The following is a 26066-nucleotide window of genomic DNA, read 5'->3' as shown; positions in this document are numbered from 1 at the left end:
GACCATCGGGCGACCTCGACTCGCGATGCTCGGCCGACATCGGCCGACCTCGCCTCGCGACCATCAGCTGAAGTCAGCCGACCTCGACTCACGACGATCGGTTGACCTCGACTTGCGACGATCGGCCGACCTCGACTCGCGACGCGTGGCCGACCTCGGCTGACCTCGACTCGCGACCATCGGCTGACCTCGAGTCGTGACGTTCGGCAGACCTCGACTCGCGACGATCGGCCGACCTCGGCCGACCTCGACTCGCGACGTTCGGCAGACCTCGACTTGTGACGATCGGCCAACCTCGGCCGACCTCGACTCGCGACGATCAGCCGACCTCGGCCGACCTCGACTCAAGACGGTTGGCCTACCTTGACTCGAGACAGTCGGCCGACCTCGACTCGCGAAGGTCGGCCGACCTTGGCTGACCTCGACTCGCGACGATCGGCTGACCTCGACTCGTGAAGCTCGGCCAACCTCGGCCGACCTCGACTCGCCACGATCGGCCGACCTCGACTCGTGACGATCGGCCGACCTCGGCCGACCTCGACTCGTGACCATCAGCAGAAGTCAGCCGACCTCGACTGGCGACGATCAGCCGACCGCGACTCGTGACGATCGGCCGACCTCGGCCGACCTCGACTTGCGACGATCGGATGACCTCGGCTGACCTCAAGTCGCGACACGCGGCTGACCTCGGCCGACCTTGACTCGCGATGATCGACCGACCTCGACTCGTGACAATCGACCAATCTCGACTCGCAACAACTGGCCGACCTCGACTCGCGACGCTCGGCCGACCTCGGCCGACCTCGACTCGCGACGCTGGGCCGACCTCGGCCGACCTCGGCACGCGACGCTGGGCCGACCTCGGCGCGCGATGCTGGGCCGACCTCGGTGCGCGACGCTCGGCCGACCTCGGCCGACCTCGACTCGCGACTGTCGACCAAGCTCGACTCGCAACGACTGGCCGACCTCGACTCGCGACCAACGGCCGACCTCGTCCGACCTCAACTCGTGACCATCGGGCGACCTCGACTCGCGATGCTCGGCCGACATCGGCCGACCTCGACTCGCGACGGTCGGTTGACCTCGACTCGCAACGATCGGCCGACCTCGGCCTACCTCGACTCACGACGATCGGCCGACCTCGACTCGCAACGATCGGCCAATTTCGACTCTCGACGATCAGCCGACCTCGACTCAAAACGATCGGCCGACCTCGGCCGACCTCGACTCGCACCGGCTGACCTCGACGCTACCTGATTGGCCGGCCGAGCTCGAGACGCGATGATCCCTGATCGGCCGACCTCGAGACATGATGATTGACCGACCTCGGCCGACCTCAACTCGCGACAAACGGCTGACCTCGGCCGACCTCGACTCGCGACGCTCGGCCAACCTCGGCCGACCTCGACTCAAGACGGTTGGCCTACCTTGACTTGAGACAGTCGTCCAACCTCGACTCGCGACGATAGGCCAACCTCAGACGACCTCAACTCGCGACGAACGGCTGACCTCGGCTGACCTCGACTCGCGACCATCGGCTGACCTCGACTCGCAACGACCGGCCGACCTTGACTCGCGACGCTGGGACGACCTCGGCCAACCTCGACTTGCGACCATCAGCTGAAGTCAGCCGACCTCGACTGGCGACGATCAGCCGACCTCGACTCGCGACCATCGGTCGACCTTGAGTCGCGATGATCGGCCGACCTCGGCCGACCTCGACTCGCGATGCGTGGCCGACCTCGGCTGACCTCGACTTGCGACCATCGGCTGACCTCGAGTCGCGACGATCGACCAAGCTCAACTCGCAATGAACGGCCGACCTTGACTCGCAACGATCGGCCGACCTCGGCCTACCTCGACTCACGACGATCGGCCGACCTCGACTCGCAACGATCGGCCAATTTCGACTCTCGACGATCAGCCGACCTCGACTCAAAACGATCGGCCGACCTCGGCCGACCTCGACTCGCGACGTTCGGCAGACCTCGACTCGCGACGATCGGCCGACCTCGGCCGACCTCGACTCGCGACGTTCGGCAGACCTCGACTTGTGACGATCGGCCAACCTTGGCCGACCTCGACTTGTGACGATCGGCCGAGCTTGGCTGACCTCGACTCGCGACGATCGGCTGACCTCGACTCGTGAAGCTCGGCCAACCTCGGCCGACCTCGACTCGCCACGATCGGCCGACCTCGACTCGTGACGATCGGCCGACCTCGGCCGACCTCGACTCGTGACCATCAGCAGAAGTCAGCCGACCTCGACTGGCGACGATCAGCCAACCGCGACTCGTGACGATCGGCCGACCTCGGCCGACCTCGACTTGCGACGATCGGATGACCTCGGCTGACCTCAAGTCGCGACACGCGGCTGACCTCGGCCGACCTTGACTCGCGATGATCGACCGACCTCGACTCGTGACAATCGACCAATCTCGACTCGCAACAACTGGCCGACCTCGACTCGCGACGCTCGGCCGACCTCGGCCGACCTCGACTCGCGACGCTGGGCCGACCTCGGCCGACCTCGGCACGCGACGCTGGGCCGACCTCGGCGCGCGATGCTGGGCCGACCTCGGTGCGCGACGCTCGGCCGACCTCGGCCGACCTCGACTCGCGACTGTCGACCAAGCTCGACTCGCAACGACTGGCCGACCTCGACTCGCGACCAACGGCCGACCTCGTCCGACCTCAACTCGTGACCATCGGGCGACCTCGACTCGCGATGCTCGGCCGACATCGGCCGACCTCGACTCGCGACGGTCGGTTGACCTCGACTCGCAACGATCGGCCGACCTCGGCCTACCTCGACTCACGACGATCGGCCGACCTCGACTCGCAACGATCGGCCAATTTCGACTCTCGACGATCAGCCGACCTCGACTCAAAACGATCGGCCGACCTCGGCCGACCTCGACTCGCACCGGCTGTCCTCGACGCTACCTGATTGGCCGGCCGAGCTCGAGACGCGATGATCGCTGATCGGCCGACCTCGAGACATGATGATTGACCGACCTCGGCCGACCTCAACTCGCGACAAACGGCTGACCTCGGCCGACCTCGACTCGCGACGCTCGGCCAACCTCGGCCGACCTCGACTCAAGACGGTTGGCCTACCTTGACTTGAGACAGTCGTCCAACCTCGACTCGCGACGATAGGCCAACCTCAGACGACCTCAACTCGCGACGAACGGCTGACCTCGGCTGACCTCGACTCGCGACCATCGGCTGACCTCGACTCGCAACGACCGGCCGACCTTGACTCGCGACGCTGGGACGACCTCGGCCAACCTCGACTTGCGACCATCAGCTGAAGTCAGCCGACCTCGACTGGCGACGATCAGCCGACCTCGACTGGCGACCATCGGTCGACCTTGAGTCGCGATGATCGGCCGACCTCGGCCGACCTCGACTCGCGATGCGTGGCCGACCTCGGCTGACCTCGACTTGCGACCATCGGCTGACCTCGAGTCGCGACGATCGACCAAGCTCAACTCGCAATGAACGGCCGACCTTGACTCGCAACGATCGGCCGACCTCGGCCTACCTCGACTCACGACGATCGGCCGACCTCGACTCGCAACGATCGGCCAATTTCGACTCTCGACGATCAGCCGACCTCGACTCAAAACGATCGGCCGACCTCGGCCGACCTCGACTCGCGACGTTCGGCAGACCTCGACTCGCGACGATCGGCCGACCTCGGCCGACCTCGACTCGCGACGTTCGGCAGACCTCGACTTGTGACGATCGGCCAACCTTGGCCGACCTCGACTTGTGACGATCGGCCGAGCTTGGCTGACCTCGACTCGCGACGATCGGCTGACCTCGACTCGTGAAGCTCGGCCAACCTCGGCCGACCTCGACTCGCCACGATCGGCCGACCTCGACTCGTGACGATCGGCCGACCTCGGCCGACCTCGACTCGTGACCATCAGCAGAAGTCAGCCGACCTCGACTGGCGACGATCAGCCAACCGCGACTCGTGACGATCGGCCGACCTCGGCCGACCTCGACTTGCGACGATCGGATGACCTCGGCTGACCTCAAGTCGCGACACGCGGCTGACCTCGGCCGACCTTGACTCGCGATGATCGACCGACCTCGACTCGTGACAATCGACCAATCTCGACTCGCAACAACTGGCCGACCTCGACTCGCGACGCTCGGCCGACCTCGGCCGACCTCGACTCGCGACGCTGGGCCGACCTCGGCCGACCTCGGCACGCGACGCTGGGCCGACCTCGGCGCGCGATGCTGGGCCGACCTCGGTGCGCGACGCTCGGCCGACCTCGGCCGACCTCGACTCGCGACTGTCGACCAAGCTCGACTCGCAACGACTGGCCGACCTCGACTCGCGACCAACGGCCGACCTCGTCCGACCTCAACTCGTGACCATCGGGCGACCTCGACTCGCGATGCTCGGCCGACATCGGCCGACCTCGACTCGCGACGGTCGGTTGACCTCGACTCGCAACGATCGGCCGACCTCGGCCTACCTCGACTCACGACGATCGGCCGACCTCGACTCGCAACGATCGGCCAATTTCGACTCTCGACGATCAGCCGACCTCGACTCAAAACGATCGGCCGACCTCGGCCGACCTCGACTCGCGACGTTCGGCAGACCTCGACTCGCGACAATCGGCCGACCTCGGCCGACCTCGACTCGCGACGTTCGGCAGACCTCGACTTGTGACGATCGGCCAACCTCGGCCGACCTCGACTTGTGACGATCGGCCGAGCTTGGATGACCTCGACTCGCTACGATCGGCTGACCTCGACTCGTGAAGCTCGGCCAACCTCGGCCGACCTCGACTCGCCACGATCGGCCGACCTTGACTCGTGACGATCGGCCGACCTCGGCCGACCTCGACTCGTGACCATCAGCAGAAGTCAGCCGACCTCGACTGGCGACGATCAGCCAACCGCGACTCGTGACGATCGGCCGACCTCGGCCGACCTCGACTTGCGACGATCGGATGACCTCGGCTGACCTCAAGTCACGACACGCGGCTGACCTCGGCTGACCTTGACTCGCGATGATCGACCGACCTCGACTCGTGACAATCGACCAATCTCGACTCGCAACAACTGGCCGACCTCGACTCGCGACGCTCGGCCGACCTCGGCCGACCTCGACTCGCGACGCTGGGCCGACCTCGGCCGACCTCGGCACGCGACGCTGGGCCGACCTCGGTGTGCGACGCTCGGCCGACCTCGGCCGACCTCGACTCGCGACTGTCGACCAAGCTCGACTCGCAACGACTGGCCGACCTCGACTCGCGACCAACGGCCGACCTCGTCCGACCTCAACTCGTGACCATCGGGCGACCTCGACTCGCGATGCTCGGCCGACATCGGCCGACCTCGACTCGCGACGGTCGGTTGACCTCGACTTGCGACTATCAGCCGACATCGACCGACCTTGACTCGCGACCATCAGCTGAAGTCAGCCGACCTCGACTCACGACCATCGGTTGACCTCGACTCGCGAAGCTCGGCCGACCTCGAATCGCCACGCTCGGCCAACCTCGTCTCGCGACGCTCGGCCGACCCCGACTCGCGACGCTCGGCCGACCTCGACTGGCGACGCTCGGCCGACCTTGGCCTACCTCGACTCGCAACGCGTGGCCGACCTCGGCTGACCTCGACTCGCGACCATCGGCTGACCTCGACTCGCAACGACCGGCCGACCTTGACTCGCGACGCTGGGACGACCTCGGCCAACCTCGACTCGCGACCATCAGCTGAAGTCAGCCGACCTTGACTGGCGACGATCAGCCGACCTCGACTCTCGACCATCGGTCGACCTTGAGTCGCGATGATCGGCCGACCTCGGCCGACCTCGACTCGCGACGCGTGGCCGACCTCGACTGACCTCGACTCGCGACCATCGGCTGACCTCGAGTCGCGACGATCGACCAATCTCAACTCGCAACGAACGGCCGACCTTGACTCGCAACGATCGGCCGACCTCGGCCTACCTCGACTCACGGCCATCGGCCGACCTCGACTCGCGACAATCGGCCGACTTCGGCCAACCTTGACTCGCAACCATCGGCCGACCTCGGCTGACCTCGACTGGCGACGATCGGCCGACCTCGACTGGCGACGCTCGGCCGCCCTCGACTCGCGACGCTCGGCTGACCTCGGCCGACCTTGACTCACGACCATCGGACGACCTCGGCCGACCTCGACTCGCGACGATCCGCCGACCTCGACTCGCGACGATCAGCCAATCTCAACTCACAATAATCGGTCGACCTCGACTCGCGACGCGCGGCTGACCTCGGACGACCTCGACTCGCGACGATCGGCCGACTTCGACTCGCGCCGGCCGACCTCGATGCTCCCTGATCAGACGGCCGACCTCGAGATGTGATGATCGACCGACCTCGGCCGACCTCGACTCGCACCGGCTGACCTCGACGCTACCTGATTGGCCGGCCGAGCTCGAGACGCGATGATCGCTGATCGGCCGACCTCGAGACATGATGATTGACCGACCTCGGCCGACCTCAACTCGCGACAAACGGCTGACCTCGGCCGACCTCGACTCGCGACGCTCGGCCAACCTCGGCCGACCTCGACTCAAGACGGTTGGCCTACCTTGACTCGAGACAGTCGGCCGACCTCGACTCGCGACGCTCGGCCGACCTTGGCTGACCTCGACTCGCGACGATCGGCTGACCTCGACTCGTGAAGCTCGGCCAACCTCGGCCGACCTCGACTCGCCACGATCGGCCGACCTCGACTCGCGACCATCAGCAGAAGTCAGCCGACCTTGACTCGCGACCATCAGCTGAAGTCAGCCGACCTCGACTCACGACGATCGGTTGACCTCGACTTGCGACGATCGGCCGACCTCGACTCGCGACGCGTGGCCGACCTCGGCTGACCTCGACTCGCGACCATCGGCTGACCTCGAGTCGCGACGATCGACCAATCTCAACTCGCAACGAACGGCCGACCTTGACTCGCAACGATCGGCCGACCTCGGCTGACCTCGACTCGCGGCGATCGGCCGACCTCGACTCGCAACGATCAGCCGACCTCGACTCGCGATTCTCGGCCGACCTCGGCCTACCTCGACTCGCGACGATTGGCCGACCTCGACTCGCAACGATCGGCCAATTTCGACTCTCGACGATCAGCCGACCTCGACTCAAAACGATCGGCCGACCTCGGCCGACCTCGACTCGCGACGTTCGGCAGACCTCGACTTGTGACGATCGGCCAACCTCGGCCGACCTCGACTCGCGACGATCAGCCGACCTCGGCCGACCTCGACTCGCGATGGTTGGCCTACCTTGACTCGAGACGGTCAGCCAACCTCAGCCGACCTCGACTCGCGACCATAGGCCGACCTCGACTCGCAACGATCGGCCAAACTCGGCCGACCTCGACTCGCGAAGGTCGGCCGACCTTGGCTGACCTCGACTCGCGACGATCGGCTGACCTCGACTCATGAAGCTCGGCCAACCTCGGCCGACCTCGACTGGCGACGATCAGCCGACCTCGACTCGTGACGATCGGCCGACCTCGGCCGACCTCGACTCGCGACCATCAGCAGAAGTCAGCCGACCTCGACTGGCGACGATCAGCCGACCGCGACTCGTGACGATCGGCCGACCTCGGCCGACCTTGACTTGCGACGATCGGATGACCTTGGCCGACCTCAACTCGCGACACGCGGCTGACCTCGGCCGACCTCGACTCGCGACCATCGGCCGACCTCGGCCGACCTCAATTCGCGACCATCGGGCGACCTCGACTCGCGATGCTCGGCCGATATCGGCCGACCTCGACTGGCGACGGTCGGTTGACCTCGACTTGCGACAATCAGCCGACATCGGCCGACCCCGACTCGCGACGCTCGGCCGACCTCGACTGGCGACGCTCGGCCGACCTCGGCCTACCTCGACTCGCGACGCGTGGCCGACCTCGGCTGACCTCGACTCGCGACCATCGGCTGACCTCGACTCGCAACGACCGGCCGACCTTGACTCGCGACGCTGGGACAACCTCGGCCAACCTCGACTCGCGACCATCAGCTGAAGTCAGCCGACCTCGACTGGCGACGATCAGCCGACCTCGACTCGCGACCATCGGTCGACCTTGAGTCGCGATGATCGGCCGACCTCGGCCGACCTCGACTCGCGACCATCGGCCGACCTCGACTCGCGACAATCGGCCAACCTCGGCCAACCTTGACTCGCACCCATCGGCCGACCTCGGCTGACCTCGACTGGCGACGATCGGCCGACCTCGACTGGCGACGCTCGACCGCCCTCGACTCGCGACGCTCGGCTGACCTCGGCCGACCTTGACTCGCGACCATCGGACGACCTCGGCCGACCTCGACTCGCGACGATCCGCCGACCTCGACTCGCGATGATCAGCCAATCTCAACTCACAATAATCGGCCGACCTCGACTCGCGACGCGCGACTGACCTCGGACGACCTCGACTCGCGACGATCGGCCGACTTCAACTCGCGCCGGCCGACCTCGATGCTCCCTGATCAGACGGCCGACCTCGAGATGTGATGATCGACCGACCTCGGCCGACCTCGACTCGCACCGGCTGACCTCGACGCTACCTGATTGGCCGGCCGAGCTCGAGACGCGATGATCGCTGATCGGCCGACCTCGAGACATGATGATTGACCGACCTCGGCCGACCTCGGCCGACCTCAACTCGCGACGAACGGCCAACCTCGGCCGACCTCGACTCGCGACGGTCGACCAAGCTCGACTCGCAACGACTGGCCGATCTAGACTCACGATTGTCGGCCGACCTCGGCCGACCTCAACTCGCGACCATCGGGCGACCTCGACTCGCGATGCTCGGCCGACATCGGCCGACCTCGACTCGCGACGGTCGGTTGACCTCGACTTGCGACAATCAGCCGACATCGACCGACCTTGACTCGCGACCATCAGCTGAAGTCAGCCGACTTCGACTCACGACGATTGGTTGACCTCGACTTGCGACGATCGGCCGACCTCGGCTGACCTCGACTCGCGACGATCGGCCGACCTCGACTCGCGACGCTCGGCCGACCTCGACTCGCCACGCTCGGCCAACCTCGTCTCGCGACGCTCGGCCGACCCCGACTCGCGACGCTCGGCCGACGCTCGGCCGACCCCGACTCGCGACGCTCGGCCGACCTCGACTGGCGACGCTCGGCCGACCTCGGCCTACCTCGACTCACGACCATCGGCAGACCTTGACTCGCGACAATCGGCCGACCTCGGCCAACCTTGACACGCAACCATCGGCCGACCTCGGCTGACCTCGACTGGCGACGATCGGCCGACCTCGACTCGCGACGCTCGGCCGCCCTCGACTCTCGACGCTCAGCTGACCTCGGCCGACCTCGACTGGCGGCGATCAGCCGACCTCGACTCGCGACCATCGTTCGACCTCGACTCGCGACACTGGGCCTACCTCGGCCGCCCTCGACTCGCGACGCTCGGCTGACCTCGGCCGACCTCGACTCGCGACCATCGGCTGACCTCGACTCGCGACGATCGACCAATCTCAACTCGCAACGAACGGCCGACCTTGACTCGCAACGATCGGCCGACCTCGGCTGACCTCGACTCGCGACGATCGGCCGACCTCGACTCGCAACGATCAGCCGACCTCGACTCGCGATTCTTGGCCGACCTCGGCCTACCTCGACTCGCGACGATCGGCCGACCTCGAATCGCAACGATCGGCCAATTTCGACTCTCGACGATCAGCCGACCTCGACTCAAAATGATCGGCCGACCTCGGCCGACCTCGACTGGCGACGTTCGGCAGACCTCGACTTGTGACGATCGGCCAACCTCGGCCGACCTCGACTCGCGACGATCAGCCGACCTCGGCCGACCTCGACTCAAGACGGTTGGCCTACCTTGACTCGAGACAGTCGGCCGACCTCGACTCGCGAAGGTCGGCCGACCTTGGCTGACCTCGACTCGCGACGATCGGCTGACCTCGACTCGTGAAGCTCGGCCAACCTCGGCCGACCTCGACTCGCCACGATCGGCCGACCTCGACTCGTGACGATCGGCCGACCTCGGCCGACCTCGACTCGCGACCATCAGCAGAAGTCAGCCGACCTCGACTGGCGACGATCAGCCGACCGCGACTCGTGACGATCGACCGACCTCGGCCGACCTTGACTTGCGACGATCGGCCAATCTCAACTCGCAATAATCAGCCGACCTCGACTTGCGACGATAGGCCGACCTCAGCCGACCTCGACTCGTGACCATTGGCCGACGTCAGCCGACCTCGACTCGCGACGATCAGCCGACCCCGACTCGCGACGATCGACCGACCTTGGACGACCTCGACTCGCGACCATTGGCCGACCTCGACCGACCTCGACTCGCGACGATCGGCTGACCTCGACTTGCGCCGGCCGACCTCGATGCTCCCTGATCAGACGGCCGACCTCGAGATGTGATGATCGACCGACCTCGGCCGACCTCGACTCGCACCGGCTGACCTCGACGCTACCTGATTGGCCGGCCGAGCTCGAGACGCGATGATCGCTGATCGGCCGACCTCGAGACATGATGATTGACCGACCTCGGCCGACCTCGGCCGACCTCAACTCGCGACGAACGGCCAACCTCGGCCGACCTCGACTCGCGACGGTCGACCAAGCTCGACTCGCAACGACTGGCCGATCTAGACTCACGATTGTCGGCCGACCTCGGCCGACCTCAACTCGCGACCATCGGGCGACCTCGACTCGCGATGCTCGGCCGACATCGGCCGACCTCGACTCGCGACGGTCGGTTGACCTCGACTTGCGACAATCAGCCGACATCGACCGACCTTGACTCGCGACCATCAGCTGAAGTCAACTGACCTCGACTGGTGACGATCAGCCGACCTCGACTCGCGACCATCGGTCGACCTTGAGTCGCGATGATCGGCCGACCTCGGCCGACCTCGACTCGCGACGCCTGGCCGACCTCGGCTGACCTCGACTCGCGACCATCGGCTGACCTCGAGTCGCGACGATCGACCAATCTCAACTCGCAACGAACGGCCGACCTTGACTCGCAACGATCGGCCGACCTCGGCTGACCTCGACTCACGGCCATCGGCCGACCTCGACTCGCTACAATCGGCCGACCTCGGCCAACCTTGACTCGCAACCAACGGCCGACCTCGGCTGGCCTCGACTGGCGACGATCGGCCGACCTCGACTGGCGACGCTCGGCCGCCCTCGACTCGCGACGCTCGGCTGACCTCGGCCGACCTTGACTCGCGACCATCGGACGACCTCGGCCGACCTCGACTCGCGACGATCCGCCGACCTCGACTCGCGACGATCAGCCAATCTCAACTCACAATAATCGGCCGACCTCGACTCGCGACGCGCGGCTGACCTCGGACGACCTCGACTCGCGACGATCGGCCGACTTCGACTCGCGCCGGCCGACCTCCATGCTCCCTGATCAGACGGCCGACCTCGAGATGTGATGATCGACCGACCTCGGCCGACCTCGACTCGCACCGGCTGACCTCGACGCTACCTGATTGGCCGGCCGAGCTCGAGACGCGATGATCGCTGATCGGCCGACCTCGAGACATGATGATTGACCGACCTTGGCCGACCTCAACTCGCGACAAACGGCTGACCTCGGCCGACCTCGACTCGCGACGCTCGGCCAACCTCGGCCGACCTCGACTCAAGACGGTTGGCCTACCTTGACTCGAGACAGTCGGCCGACCTCGACTCGCGACGCTCGGCCGACCTTGGCTGACCTCGACTCGCGACGATCGGCTGACCTCGACTCGTGAAGCTCGGCCAACCTCGGCATACCTCGACTCGCCACGATCGGCCGACCTCGACTCGTGACGATCGGCCGACCTCGGCCGACCTCGACTCGCGACCATCAGCAGAAGTCAGCCGACCTCGACTGGCGACGATCAGCCGACCGCGACTCGTGACGATCGACCGACCTCGGCCGACCTCGACTTGCGACCATTGGCCGACCTCGACCGACCTCGACTCGCGACGATCGGCTGACCTCGACTCGCGCCGGCCGACCTCGATGCTCCCTGATCAGACGGCCGACCTCGAGATGTGATGATCGACCGACCTCGGCCGACCTCGACTCGCACCGGCTGACCTCGACGCTACCTGATTGGCCGGCCGAGCTCGAGACGCGATGATCGCTGATCGGCCGACCTCGAGACATGATGATTGACCGACCTCGGCCGACCTCGGCCGACCTCAACTCGCGACGAACGGCCAACCTCGGCCGACCTCGACTCGCGACGGTCGACCAAGCTCGACTCGCAACGACTGGCCGATCTAGACTCACGATTGTCGGCCGACCTCGGCCGACCTCAACTCGCGACCATCGGGCGACCTCGACTCGCGATGCTCGGCCGACCTTGGCTGACCTCGACTCGCGACGATCGGCTGACCTCGACTCGCGACCATCAGCTGAAGTCAGCCGACCTCGACTCACGACGATCGGTTGACCTCGACTTGCGACGATCGGCCGACCTCGACTCGCGACGCGTGGCCGACCTCGGCTGACCTCGACTCGCGACCATCGGCTGACCTCGAGTCGTGACGTTCGGCAGACCTCGACTCGCGACGATCGGCCGACCTCGGCCGACCTCGACTCGCGACGTTCGGCAGACCTCGACTTGTGACGATCGGCCAACCTCGGCCGACCTCGACTCGCGACGATCAGCCGACCTCGGCCGACCTCGACTCAAGACGGTTGGCCTACCTTGACTCGAGACAGTCGGCCGACCTCGACTCGCGAAGGTCGGCCGACCTTGGCTGACCTCGACTCGCGACGATCGGCTGACCTCGACTCGCGACGCTTGGCCAACCTCGGCCGACCTCGACTCGCCACGATCGGCCGACCTCGACTCGTGACGATCGGCCGACCTCGGCCGACCTCGACTCGTGACCATCAGCAGAAGTCAGCCGACCTCGACTGGTGACGATCAGCCGACCGCGACTCATGACGATCGACCGACCTCGGCCGACCTTGACTTGCGACGATCGGCCAATCTCAACTCGCAATAATCAGCCGACCTCGACTTGCGACGATAGGCCGACCTCAGCCGACCTCGACTCGTGACCATTGGCCGACGTCAGCCGACCTCGACTCACGACGATCAGCCGACCTCGACTTGCGACGATCGGATGACCTCGGCTGACCTCAAGTCGCGACACGCGGCTGACCTCGGCCGACCTTGACTCGCGATGATCGACCGACCTCGACTCGTGACAATCGACCAATCTCGACTCGCAACAACTGGCCGACCTCGACTCGCGACGCTCGGCCGACCTCGGCCGACCTCGACTCGCGACGCTGGGCCGACCTCGGCCGACCTCGGCACGCGACGCTGGGCCGACCTTGGCGCGCGATGCTGGGCCGACCTCGGTGCGCGACGCTCGGCCGACCTCGGCCGACCTCGACTCGCGACGGTCGACCAAGCTCGACTCGCAACGACTGGCCGACCTCGACTCGCGACCAACGGCCGACCTCGGCCGACCTCGACTCGCGACCATCAGCAGAAGTCAGCCGACCTCGACTGGCGACGATCAGCCGACGGCAACTCGTGACGATCGACCGACCTCGGCCGACCTTGACTTGCGACGATCGGCCAATCTCAACTCGCAATAATCAGCCGACCTCGACTTGCGACGATAGGCCGACCTCAGCCGACCTCGACTCGTGACCATTGGCCGACGTCAGCCGACCTCGACTCGCGACGATCAGCCGACCCCGACTCGCGACGATCGACCGACCTCGGCCGACCTTGACTTGCGACGATCGGCCAATCTCAACTCGCAATAATCAGCCGACCTCGACTTGCGACGATAGGCCGACCTCAGCCGACCTCGACTCGTGACCATTGGCCGACGTCAGACGTCCTCGACTCGCGACGATCAGCCGACCCCGACTCGCGACGATCGACCGACCTTGGACGACCTCGACTCGCGACCATTGGCCGACATCGGCCGACCTCGACTCGCGACCATCAGCTGAAGTCAGCCGACCTCGACTCACGACGATCGGTTGACCTCGACTTGCGACGATCGGCCGACCTCGACTCGCGACGCGTGGCCGACCTCGGCTGACCTCGACTCACGACCATCGGCTGACCTCGAGTCGCGACGATCGACCAATCTCAACTCGCAACGAACGGCCGACCTTGACTCGCAACGATCGGCCGACCTCGGCTGACCTCGACTCGCGACGATCGGCCGACCTCGACTCGCAACGATCAGCCGACCTCGACTCGCGATTCTCGGCCGACCTCGGCCTACCTCGACTCGCGACGATTGGCCGACCTCGACTCGCAACGATCGGCCAATTTCGACTCTCGACGATCAGCCGACCTCGACTCAAAACGATCGGCCGACCTCGGCCGACCTCGACTCGCGACGTTCGGCAGACCTCAACTTGTGACGATCGGCCAACCTCGGCCGACCTCGACTCGCGACGATCAGCCGACCTCGGCCGACCTCGACTCGCGATGGTTGGCCTACCTTGACTCGAGACGGTCGGCCAACCTCAGCCGACCTCGACTCGCGACCATAGGCCGACCTCGACTCGCAACGATCGGCCAAACTCGGCCGACCTCGACTCGCGAAGGTCGGCCGACCTTGGCTGACCTCGACTCGCGACGATCGGCTGACCTCGACACATGAAGCTCGGCCAACCTCGGCCGACCTCGACTCGCGACGATCGGCCGACCTCGACTCGTGACGATCGGCCGACCTCGGCCGACCTCGACTCACGACCATCGGCTGACCTTGACTCGCGACAATTGGCCGACCTCGGCCAACCTTGACTCGCAACCATCGGCCGACCTCGGCTGACCTCGACTGGCGACGATCGGCCGACCTCGACTGGCGACGCTCGGCCGCCCTCGACTCGCGATGCTCGGCTGACCTCGGCCGACCTTGACTCGCGACCATCGACCGACCTCGGCCGACCTCGACTCGCACCGGCTGACCTCGACGCTACCTGATTGGCCGGCCGAGCTCGAGACGCGATGATCGCTGATCGGCCGACCTCGAGACATGATGATTGACCGACCTCGGCCGACCTCAACTCGCGACAAACGGCTGACCTCGGCCGACCTCGACTCGCGACGCTCGGCCAACCTCGGCCGACCTCGACTCAAGACGGTTGGCCTACCTTGACTTGAGACAGTCGTCCAACCTCGACTCGCGACGATAGGCCAACCTCAGACGACCTCAACTCGCGACGAACGGCTGACCTCGGCTGACCTCGACTCGCGACCATCGGCTGACCTCGACTCGCAACGACCGGCCGACCTTGACTCGCGACGCTGGGACGACCTCGGCCAACCTCGAATCGCGACCATCAGCTGAAGTCAGCCGACCTCGACTGGCGACGATCAGCCGACCTCGACTCGCGACCATCGGTCGACCTTGAGTCGCGATGATCGGCCGACCTCGGCCGACCTCGACTCGCGATGCGTGGCCGACCTCGGCTGACCTCGACTCGCGACCATCGGCTGACCTCGAGTCGCGACGATCGACCAAGCTCAACTCGCAATGAACGGCCGACCTTGACTTGCGATTCTCGGCCGACCTCGGCCTACCTCGACTCACGACGATCGGCCGACCTCGACTCGCAACGATCGGCCAATTTCGACTCTCGACGATCAGCCGACCTCGACTCAAAACGATCGGCCGACCTCGGCCGACCTCGACTCACGACGATCGGCAGACCTCGACTCGCGACGATCGGCCGACCTCGGCCGACCTCGACTCGCGACGTTCGGCAGACCTCGACTTGTGACGATCGGCCAACCTCGGCCGACCTCGACTTGTGACGATCGGCCGAGCTTGGCTGACCTCGACTCGCGACGATCGGCTGACCTCGACTCATGAAGCTCGGCCAACCTCGGCCGACCTCGACTCGCCACGATCGGCCGACCTCGACTCGTGACGATCGGCCGACCTCGGCCGACCTCGACTCGTGACCATCAGCAGAAGTCAGCCGACCTCGACTGGCGACGATCGGCCAACCGCGACTCATGACGATCGGCCGACCTCGGCCGACCTCGACTTGCGACGATCGGATGACCTCGGCTGACCTCAAGTCGCGACACGCGGCTGACCTCGGCCGACCTTGACTCGCGATGATCGACCGACCTCGACTCGTGACAATCGACCAATCTCGACTCGCAACAACTGGCCGACCTCGACTCGCGACGCTGGGCCGACCTCGGCCGACCTCGGCACGCGACGCTGGGCCGACCTCGGCGCGCGATGCTGGGCCGACCTCGGTGTGCGACGCTCGGCCGACCTCGGCCGACCTCGACTCGCGACTGTCGACCAAGCTCGACTCGCAACGACTGGCCGACCTCGACTCGCGACCAACGGCCGACCTCGTCCGACCTCAACTCGTGACCATCGGGCGACCTCGACTCGCGATGCTCGGCCGACATCGGCCGACCTCGACTCGCGACGGTCGGTTGACCTCGACTTGCGACTATCAGCCGACATCGACCGACCTTGACTCGCGACCATCAGCTGAAGTCAGCCGACCTCGACTCACGACCATCGGTTGACCTCGACTCGCGAAGCTCGGCCGACCTCGAATCGCCACGCTCGGCCAACCTCGTCTCGCGACGCTCGGCCGACCCCGACTCGCGACGCTCGGCCGACCTCGACTGGCGACGCTCGGCCGACCTCGGCCTACCTCGACTCGCGACGCGTGGCCGACCTCGGCTGACCTCGACTCGCGACCATCGGCTGACCTCGACTCGCAACGACCGGCCGACCTTGACTCGCGACGCTGGGACGACCTCGGCCAACCTCGACTCGCGACCATCAGCTGAAGTCAGCCGACCTTGACTGGCGACGATCAGCCGACCTCGACTCTCGACCATCGGTCGACCTTGAGTCGCGATGATCGGCCGACCTCGGCCGACCTCGACTCGCGACGCGTGGCCGACCTCGACTGACCTCGACTCGCGACCATCGGCTGACCTCGAGTCGCGACGATCGACCAATCTCAACTCGCAACGAACGGCCGACCTTGACTCGCAACGATCGGCCGACCTCGGCCTACCTCGACTCACGGCCATCGGCCGACCTCGACTCGCGACAATCGGCCGACTTCGGCCAACCTTGACTCGCAACCATCGGCCGACCTCGGCTGACCTCGACTGGCGACGATCGGCCGACCTCGACTGGCGACGCTCGGCCGCCCTCGACTCGCGACGCTCGGCTGACCTCGGCCGACCTTGACTCGCGACCATCGGACGACCTCGGCCGACCTCGACTCGCGACGATCCGCCGACCTCGACTCGCGACGATCAGCCAATCTCAACTCACAATAATCGGTCGACCTCGACTCGCGACGCGCGGCTGACCTCGGACGACCTCGACTCGCGACGATCGGCCGACTTCGACTCGCGCCGGCCGACCTCCATGCTCCCTGATCAGACGGCCGACCTCGAGATGTGATGATCGACCGACCTCGGCCGACCTCGACTCGCACCGGCTGACCTCGACGCTACCTGATTGGCCGGCCGAGCTCGAGACGCGATGATCCCTGATCGGCCGACCTCGAGACATGATGATTGACCGACCTCGGCCGACCTCAACTCGCGACAAACGGCTGACCTCGGCCGACCTCGACTCGCGACGCTCGGCCAACCTCGGCCGACCTCGACTCAAGACGGTTGGCCTACCTTGACTTGAGACAGTCGTCCAACCTCGACTCGCGACGATAGGCCAACCTCAGACGACATCAACTCGCGACGAACGGCTGACCTCGGCTGACCTCGACTCGCGACCATCGGCTGACCTCGACTCGCAACGACCGGCCGACCTTGACTCGCGACGCTGGGACGACCTCGGCCAACCTCGACTCGCGACCATCAGCTGAAGTCAGCCGACCTTGACTGGCGACGATCAGCCGACCTCGACTGGCGACCATCGGTCGACCTTGAGTCGCGATGATCGGCCGACCTCGGCCGACCTCGACTCGCGACGCGTGGCCGACCTCGGCTGACCTCGACTCGCGACCATCGGCTGACCTCGAGTCGCGACGATCGACCAATCTCAACTCGCAACGAACGGCCGACCTTGACTCGCAACGATCGGCCGACCTCGGCTGACCTCGACTCGCGACGATCGGCCGACCTCGACTCGCAACGATCGGCCGACCTCGGCCTACCTCGACTCGCGACGATCGGCCGACCTCGACTCGCAACGATCGGCCAATTTCGACTCTCGACGATCAGCCGACCTCGACTCGCGACCATAGGCCGACCTCGGCCGACCTCGACTCGCGACGTTCGGCAGACCTCGACTTGTGACGATCGGCCAACCTCGGCCGACCTCGACTTGTGACGATCGGCCGAGCTTGGCTGACCTCAACTCGCGACGATCAGCTGACCTCGACTCGTGAAGCTCGGCCAACCTCGGCCGACCTCGACTCACCACGATCGGCCGACCTCGACTCGTGACGATCGGCCGACCTCGGCCGACCTCGACTCGCGACCATCAGCAGAAGTCAGCCGACCTCGACTGGCGACGATCAGCCGACCGCGACTCGTGACGATCGGCCGACCTCGGCCGACCTTGACTTGCGACGATCGGATGACCTCGGCCGACCTCAACTCGCGACAAACGGCTGACCTCGGCCGACCTCGACTCGCGACGCTCGGCCAACCTCGGCCGACCTCGACTCAAGACGGTTGGCCTACCTTGACTTGAGACAGTCGTCCAACCTCGACTCGCGACGATAGGCCGACCTCAGACGACCTCAACTCGCGACGAACGGCTGACCTCGGCCGACCTCGACTCAAGACGGTTGGCCTACCTTGACTCGAGACAGTCGGCCAACCTCGACTCGCGACGCGCGGCCGACCTCGGCTGACCTCGACTCGCGACGCGTGGCCGACCTCGGCTGACCTCGACTCGCGACCATCGGCTGACCTCGACTGGCGACACTCGGCCGCCCTCGACTCGCGACGCTCGGCTGACCTCGGCCGACCTTGACTCGCGACCATCGGACGACCTCGGCCGACCTCGACTCGCGACGATCCGCCGACCTCGACTCGCGATGATCAGCCAATCTCAACTCACAATAATCGGCCGACCTCGACTCGCGACGCGCGGCTGACCTCGGACGACCTCGACTCGCGACGATCGGCCGACTTCAACTCGCGCCGGCCGACCTCGATGCTCCCTGATCAGACGGCCGACCTCGAGATGTGATGATCGACCGACCTCGGCCGACCTCGACTCGCACCGGCTGACCTCGACGCTACCTGATTGGCCGGCCGAGCTCGAGACGCGATGATCGCTGATCGGCCGACCTCGAGACATGATGATTGACCGACCTCGGCCGACCTCGGCCGACCTCAACTCGCGACGAACGGCCAACCTCGGCCGACCTCGACTCGCGACGGTCGACCAAGCTCGACTCGCAACGACTGGCCGATCTAGACTCACGATTGTCGGCCGACCTCGGCCGACCTCAACTCGCGACCATCGGGCGACCTCGACTCGCGATGCTCGGCCGACATCGGCCGACCTCGACTCGCGACGGTCGGTTGACCTCGACTTACGACAATCAGCCGACATCGACCGACCTTGACTCGCGACCATCAGCTGAAGTCAGCCGACCTCGACTCACGACGATCGGTTGACCTCGACTTGCGACGATCGGCTGACCTCGACTCGCGACGCGTGGCCGACCTCGGCTGACCTCGACTCGCGACCATCGGCCGACCTCGACTCGCAACGATCGGCCAATTTCGACTCTCGACGATCAGCCGACCTCGACTCAAAACGATCGGCCGACCTCGGCCGACCTCGACTCGCGACGTTCGGCAGACCTCGACTCGTGACGATCGGCCGACCTCGGCCAACCTCGACTCGTGATGGTTGGCCTACCTTGACTCGAGACGGTCGGCCAACCTCAGCCGACCTCGACTCGCGACCATAGGCCGACCTCGACTCGCAACGATCAGCCAAACTCGGCCGACCTCGACTCGCGAAGGTCGGCCGACCTTGGCTGACCTCGACTCGCGACGATCGGCTGACCTCGACACATGAAGCTCGGCCAACCTCGGCCGACCTCGACTCGCGACGCTCGGCCGACCTCGACTGGCGACGATCGGCCGACCTCGGCCGACCTCGACTCACGACCATCGGCTGACCTTGACTCGCGACAATCGGCCGACCTCGGCCAACCTTGACTCGCAACCATCGGCCGACCTCGGCCAACCTCGACTGGCGACGCTCGGCCGCCCTCGACTCGCGACGCTCGGCTGACCTCGGCCGACCTTGACTCGCGACCATCGGACGACCTCGGCCGACCTCGACTCGCGACGATCCGCCGACCTCGACTCGCGATGATCAGCCAATCTCAACTCACAATAATCGGCCGACCTCGACTTGCGACGCGCGGCTGACCTCGGACGACCTCGACTCGCGACGATCGGCCGACTTCGAATCGTGCCGGCCGACCTCCATGCTCCCTGATCAGATGGCCGACCTCGAGATGTGATGATCGACCAACCTCGGCCGACCTCGACTCGCACCGGCTGACCTCGACGCTACCTGATTGGCCGGCCGAGCTCGAGACGCGATGATCCCTGATCGGCCGACCTCGAGACATGATGATTGACCGACCTCGGCCGACCTCAACTCGCGACAAACGGCTGACCTCGGCCGACCTCGACTCGCGACGCTCGGCCAACCTCGGCCGACCTCGACTCAAGACGGTTGGCCTACCTTGACTTGAGACAGTCGTCCAACCTCGACTCGCGACGATAGGCCGACCTCAGACGACCTCAACTCGCGACGAACGGCTGACCTCGGCCGACCTCGACTCAAGACGGTTGGCCTACCTTGACTCGAGACAGTCGGCCAACCTCGACTCGCGACGCGCGGCCAACCTCGGCTGACCTCGACTCGCGACGCGTGGCCGACCTCGGCTGACCTCGACTCGCGACCATCGGCTGACCTCGACTGGCGACACTCGGCCGCCCTCGACTCGCGACGCTCGGCTGACCTCGGCCGACCTTGACTCGCGACCATCGGACGACCTCGGCCGACCTCGACTCGCGACGATCCGCCGACCTCGACTCGCGATGATCAGCCAATCTCAACTCACAATAATCGGCCAACCTCGACTCGCGACGCGCGGCTGACCTCGGACGACCTCGACTCGCGACGATCGGCCGACTTCGACTCGCGCCGGCTGACCTCGACGCTACCTGATTGGCCGGCCGAGCTCGAGACGCGATGATCCCTGATCGGCCGACCTCGAGACATGATGATTGACCGACCTCGGCCGACCTCAACTCGCGACAAACGGCTGACCTCGGCCGACCTCGACTCGCGACGCTCGGCCAACCTCGGCCGACCTCGACTCAAGACGGTTGGCCTACCTTGACTCGCAACGATCGGCCAAACTCGGCCGACCTCGACTCGCGAAGGTCGGCCGACCTTGGCTGACCTCGACTCGCGACGATCGGCTGACCTCGACTCGTGAAGCTCGGCCAACCTCGGCCGACCTCGACTCGCCACGATCGGCCGACCTCGACTCGTGACGATCGGCCGACCTCGGCCGACCTCGACTCGCGACCATCAGCAGAAGTCAGCCGACCTCGACTGGCGACGATCAGCCGACCGCGACTCGTGACGATCGACTGACCTCGGCCGACCTTGACTTGCGACGATCGGCCAATCTCAACTCGCAATAATCAGCCGACCTCGACTCGCGACGATCAGCCGACCCCGACTCGCGACGATCGACCGACCTTGGACGACCTCGACTCGCGACGCTGGGCCGACCTCGACCGACCTCGACTCGCGACGATCGGCTGACCTCGACTCGCGACGATCGACCAATCTCAACTCGCAACGAACGGCCGACCTTGACTCGCAACGATCGGCCGACCTCGGCTGACCTCGACTCGCGACGATCGGCCGACCTCGACTCGCAACGATCAGCCGACCTCGACTCGCGATTCTCGGCCGACCTCGGCCGACCTCGACTCGCGACCATCGGCCGACCTCGACTCGCAACGATCGGCCAATTTCGACTCTCGACGATCAGCCGACCTCGACTCAAAACGATCGGCCGACCTCGGCCGACCTCGACTCGCGACGTTCGGCAGACCTCGACTCGTGACGATCGGCCGACCTCGGCCAACCTCGACTCGCGATGGTTGGCCTACCTTGACTCGAGACGGTCGGCCAACCTCAGCCGACCTCGACTCGCGACCATAGGCCGACCTCGACTCGCAACGATCGGCCAAACTCGGCCGACCTCGACTCGCGAAGGTCGGCCGACCTTGGCTGACCTCGACTCGCGACGATCGGCTGACCTCGACACATGAAGCTCGGCCAACCTCGGCCGACCTCGACTCGCGACGCTCGGCCGACCTCGACTGGCGACGATCGGCCGACCTCGGCCAACCTTGACTCGCAACCATCGGCCGACCTCGGCTGACCTCGACTGGCGACGATCGGCCGACCTCGACTGGCGACGCTCGGCCGCCCTCGACTCGCGACGCTCGGCTGACCTCGGCCGACCTTGACTCGCGACCATCGGACGACCTCGGCCGACCTCGACTCGCGACGATCCGCCGACCTCGACTCGCGACGATCAGCCAATCTCAACTCACAATAATCGGCCGACCTCGACTCGCGACGCGCGGCTGACCTCGGACGACCTCGACTCGCGACGATCGGCCGACTTCAACTCGCGCCGGCCGACCTCCATGCTCCCTGATCAGATGGCCGACCTCGAGATGTGATGATCGACCGACCTCGGCCGACCTCGACTCGCACCGGCTGACCTCGACGCTACCTGATTGGCCGGCCGAGCTCGAGACGCGATGATCCCTGATCGGCCGACCTCGAGACATGATGATTGACCGACCTCGGCCGACCTCAACTCGCGACCATCAGCAGAAGTCAGCCGACCTCGACTGGCGACGATCAGCCGACCGCGACTCGTGACGATCGACCGACCTCGGCCGACCTTGACTTGCGACGATCAACCAATCTCAACTCGCAATAATCAGCCGACCTCGACTCGCGACGATCAGCCGACCCCGACTCGCGACGATCGACCGACCTTGGACGACCTCGACTCGCGACGCTGGGCCGACCTCGACCGACCTCGACTCGCGACGATCGGCTGACCTCGACTCGCGCCGGCCGACCTCGATGCTCCCTGATCAGACGGCCGACCTCGAGATGTGATGATCGACCGACCTCGGCCGACCTCGACTCGCACCGGCTGACCTCGACGCTACCTGATTGGCCGGCCGAGCTCGAGACGCGATGATCGCTGATCGGCCGACCTCGAGACATGATGATTGACCGACCTCGGCCGACCTCAACTCGCGACGAACGGCCAACCTCGGCCGACCTCGACTCGCGACGGTCGACCAAGCTCGACTCGCAACGACTGGCCGATCTAGACTCACGATTGTCGGCCGACCTCGGCCGACCTCAACTCGCGACCATCAGGCGACCTCGACTCGCGATGCTCGGCCGACATCGGCCGACCTCGACTCGCGACGGTCGGTTGACCTCGACTTGCGACAATCAGCCGACATCGACCGACCTTGACTCGCGACCATCAGCTGAAGTCAGCCGACCTCGACTCACGACGATCGGTTGACCTCGACTTGCGACGATCGGCCGACCTCGACTCGCGACGCGTGGCCGACCTCGGCTGACCTCGACTCGCGACCATCGGCCGACCTCGACTCGGGACGATCGACCAATCTCAACTCGCAACGAACGGCCGACCTTGACTCGCAACGATCGGCCGACCTCGGCTGACCTCGACTCGCGACGCTCGGCCGACCTCGACTGGCGACGATCGGCCGACCTCGGCCGACCTCGACTCACGACCATCGGCTGGCCTTGACTCGCGACAATCGGCCGACCTCGGCCAACCTTGACTCGCAACCATCGGCCGACCTCGGCCGACCTCGACTGGCGACGATCGGCCGACCTCGACTGGCGACGCTCGGCCGCCCTCGACTCGCGACGCTCGGCTGACCTCGGCCGACCTTGACTCGCGACCATCGGACGACCTCGGCCGACCTCGACTCGCGACGATCCGCCGACCTCGACTCGCGACGATCAGCCAATCTCAACTCACAATAATCGGCCGACCTCGACTCGCGACGCGCGGCTGACCTCGGACGACCTCGACTCGCGACGATCGGCCGACTTCGACTCGCGCCGGCCGACCTCCATGCTCCCTGATCAGACGGCCGACCTCGAGATGTGATGATCGACCGACCTCGGCCGACCTCGACTCGCACCGGCTGACCTCGACGCTACCTGATTGGCCGGCCGAGCTCGAGACGCGATGATCCCTGATCGGCCGACCTCGAGACATGATGATTGACCGACCTCGGCCGACCTCAACTCGCGACCATCAGCAGAAGTCAGCCGACCTCGACTGGCGACTATCAGCCGACCGCGACTCGTGACGATCGACCGACCTCGGCCGACCTTGACTTGCGACGATCGGCCAATCTCAACTCGCAATAATCAGCCGACCTCGACTCGCGACGATCAGCCGACCCCGACTCGCGACGATTGACCGACCTTGGACGACCTCGACTCGCGACGCTGGGCCGACCTCGACCGACCTCGACTCGCGACGATCGGCTGACCTCGACTCGCGCCGGCCGACCTCGATGCTCCCTGATCAGACGGCCGACCTCGAGATGTGATGATCGACCGACCTCGGCCGACCTCGACTCGCACCGGCTGACCTCGACGCTACCTGATTGGCCGGCCGAGCTCGAGACGCGATGATCGCTGATCGGCCGACCTCGAGACATGATGATTGACCGACCTCGGCCGACCTCGGCCGACCTCAACTCGCGACGAACGGCCAACCTCGGCCGACCTCGACTCGCGACGGTCGACCAAGCTCGACTCGCAACGACTGGCCGATCTAGACTCACGATTGTCGGCCGACCTCGGCCGACCTCAACTCGCGACCATCAGGCGACCTCGACTCGCGATGCTCGGCCGACATCGGCCGACCTCGACTCGCGACGGTCGGTTGACCTCGACTTGCGACAATCAGCCGACATCGACCGACCTTGACTCGCGACCATCAGCTGAAGTCAGCCGACCTCGACTCACGACGATCGGTTGACCTCGACTTGCGACGATCGGCCGACCTCGACTCGCGACGCGTGGCCGACCTCGGCTGACCTCGACTCGCGACCATCGGCCGACCTCGACTCGCGACGATCGACCAATCTCAACTCGCAACGAACGGCCGACCTTGACTCGCAACGATCGGCCGACCTCGGCTGACCTCGACTCGCGACGATCGGCCGACCTCGACTCGCAACGATCAGCCGACCTCGACTCGCGATTCTCGGCCGACCTCGGCCGACCTCGACTCGCGACGATCGGCCGACCTCGACTCGCAACGATCGGCCAATTTCGACTCTCGACGATCAGCCGACCTCGACTCAAAACGATCGGCCGACCTCGGCCGACCTCGACTCGCGACGTTCGGCAGACCTCGACTCGTGACGATCGGCCGACCTCGGCCAACCTCGACTCGCGATGGTTGGCCTACCTTGACTCGAGACGGTCGGCCAACCTCAGCCGACCTCGACTCGCGACCATAGGCCGACCTCGACTCGCAACGATCGGCCAAACTCGGCCGACCTCGACTCGCGAAGGTCGGCCGACCTTGGCTGACCTCGACTCGCGACGATCGGCTGACCTCGACACATGAAGCTCGGCCAACCTCGGCCGACCTCGACTCGCGACGCTCGGCCGACCTCGACTGGCGACGCTCGGCCGACCTCGGCCGACCTCGACTCACGACCATCGGCTGACCTTGACTCGCGACAATCGGCCGACCTCGGCCAACCTTGACTCGCAACCATCGGCCGACCTCGGCTGACCTCGACTGGCGACGATCGGCCGACCTCGACTGGCGACGCTCGGCCGCCCTCGACTCGCGACGCTCGGCTGACCTCGGCCGACCTTGACT

This window comes from Struthio camelus, chromosome 2, assembly GCF_040807025.1.
Source record: "Struthio camelus isolate bStrCam1 chromosome 2, bStrCam1.hap1, whole genome shotgun sequence".
NCBI classification, from domain to species: domain Eukaryota; kingdom Metazoa; phylum Chordata; class Aves; order Struthioniformes; family Struthionidae; genus Struthio; species Struthio camelus.
Note: the sequence above shows the minus strand (reverse complement) of the source record.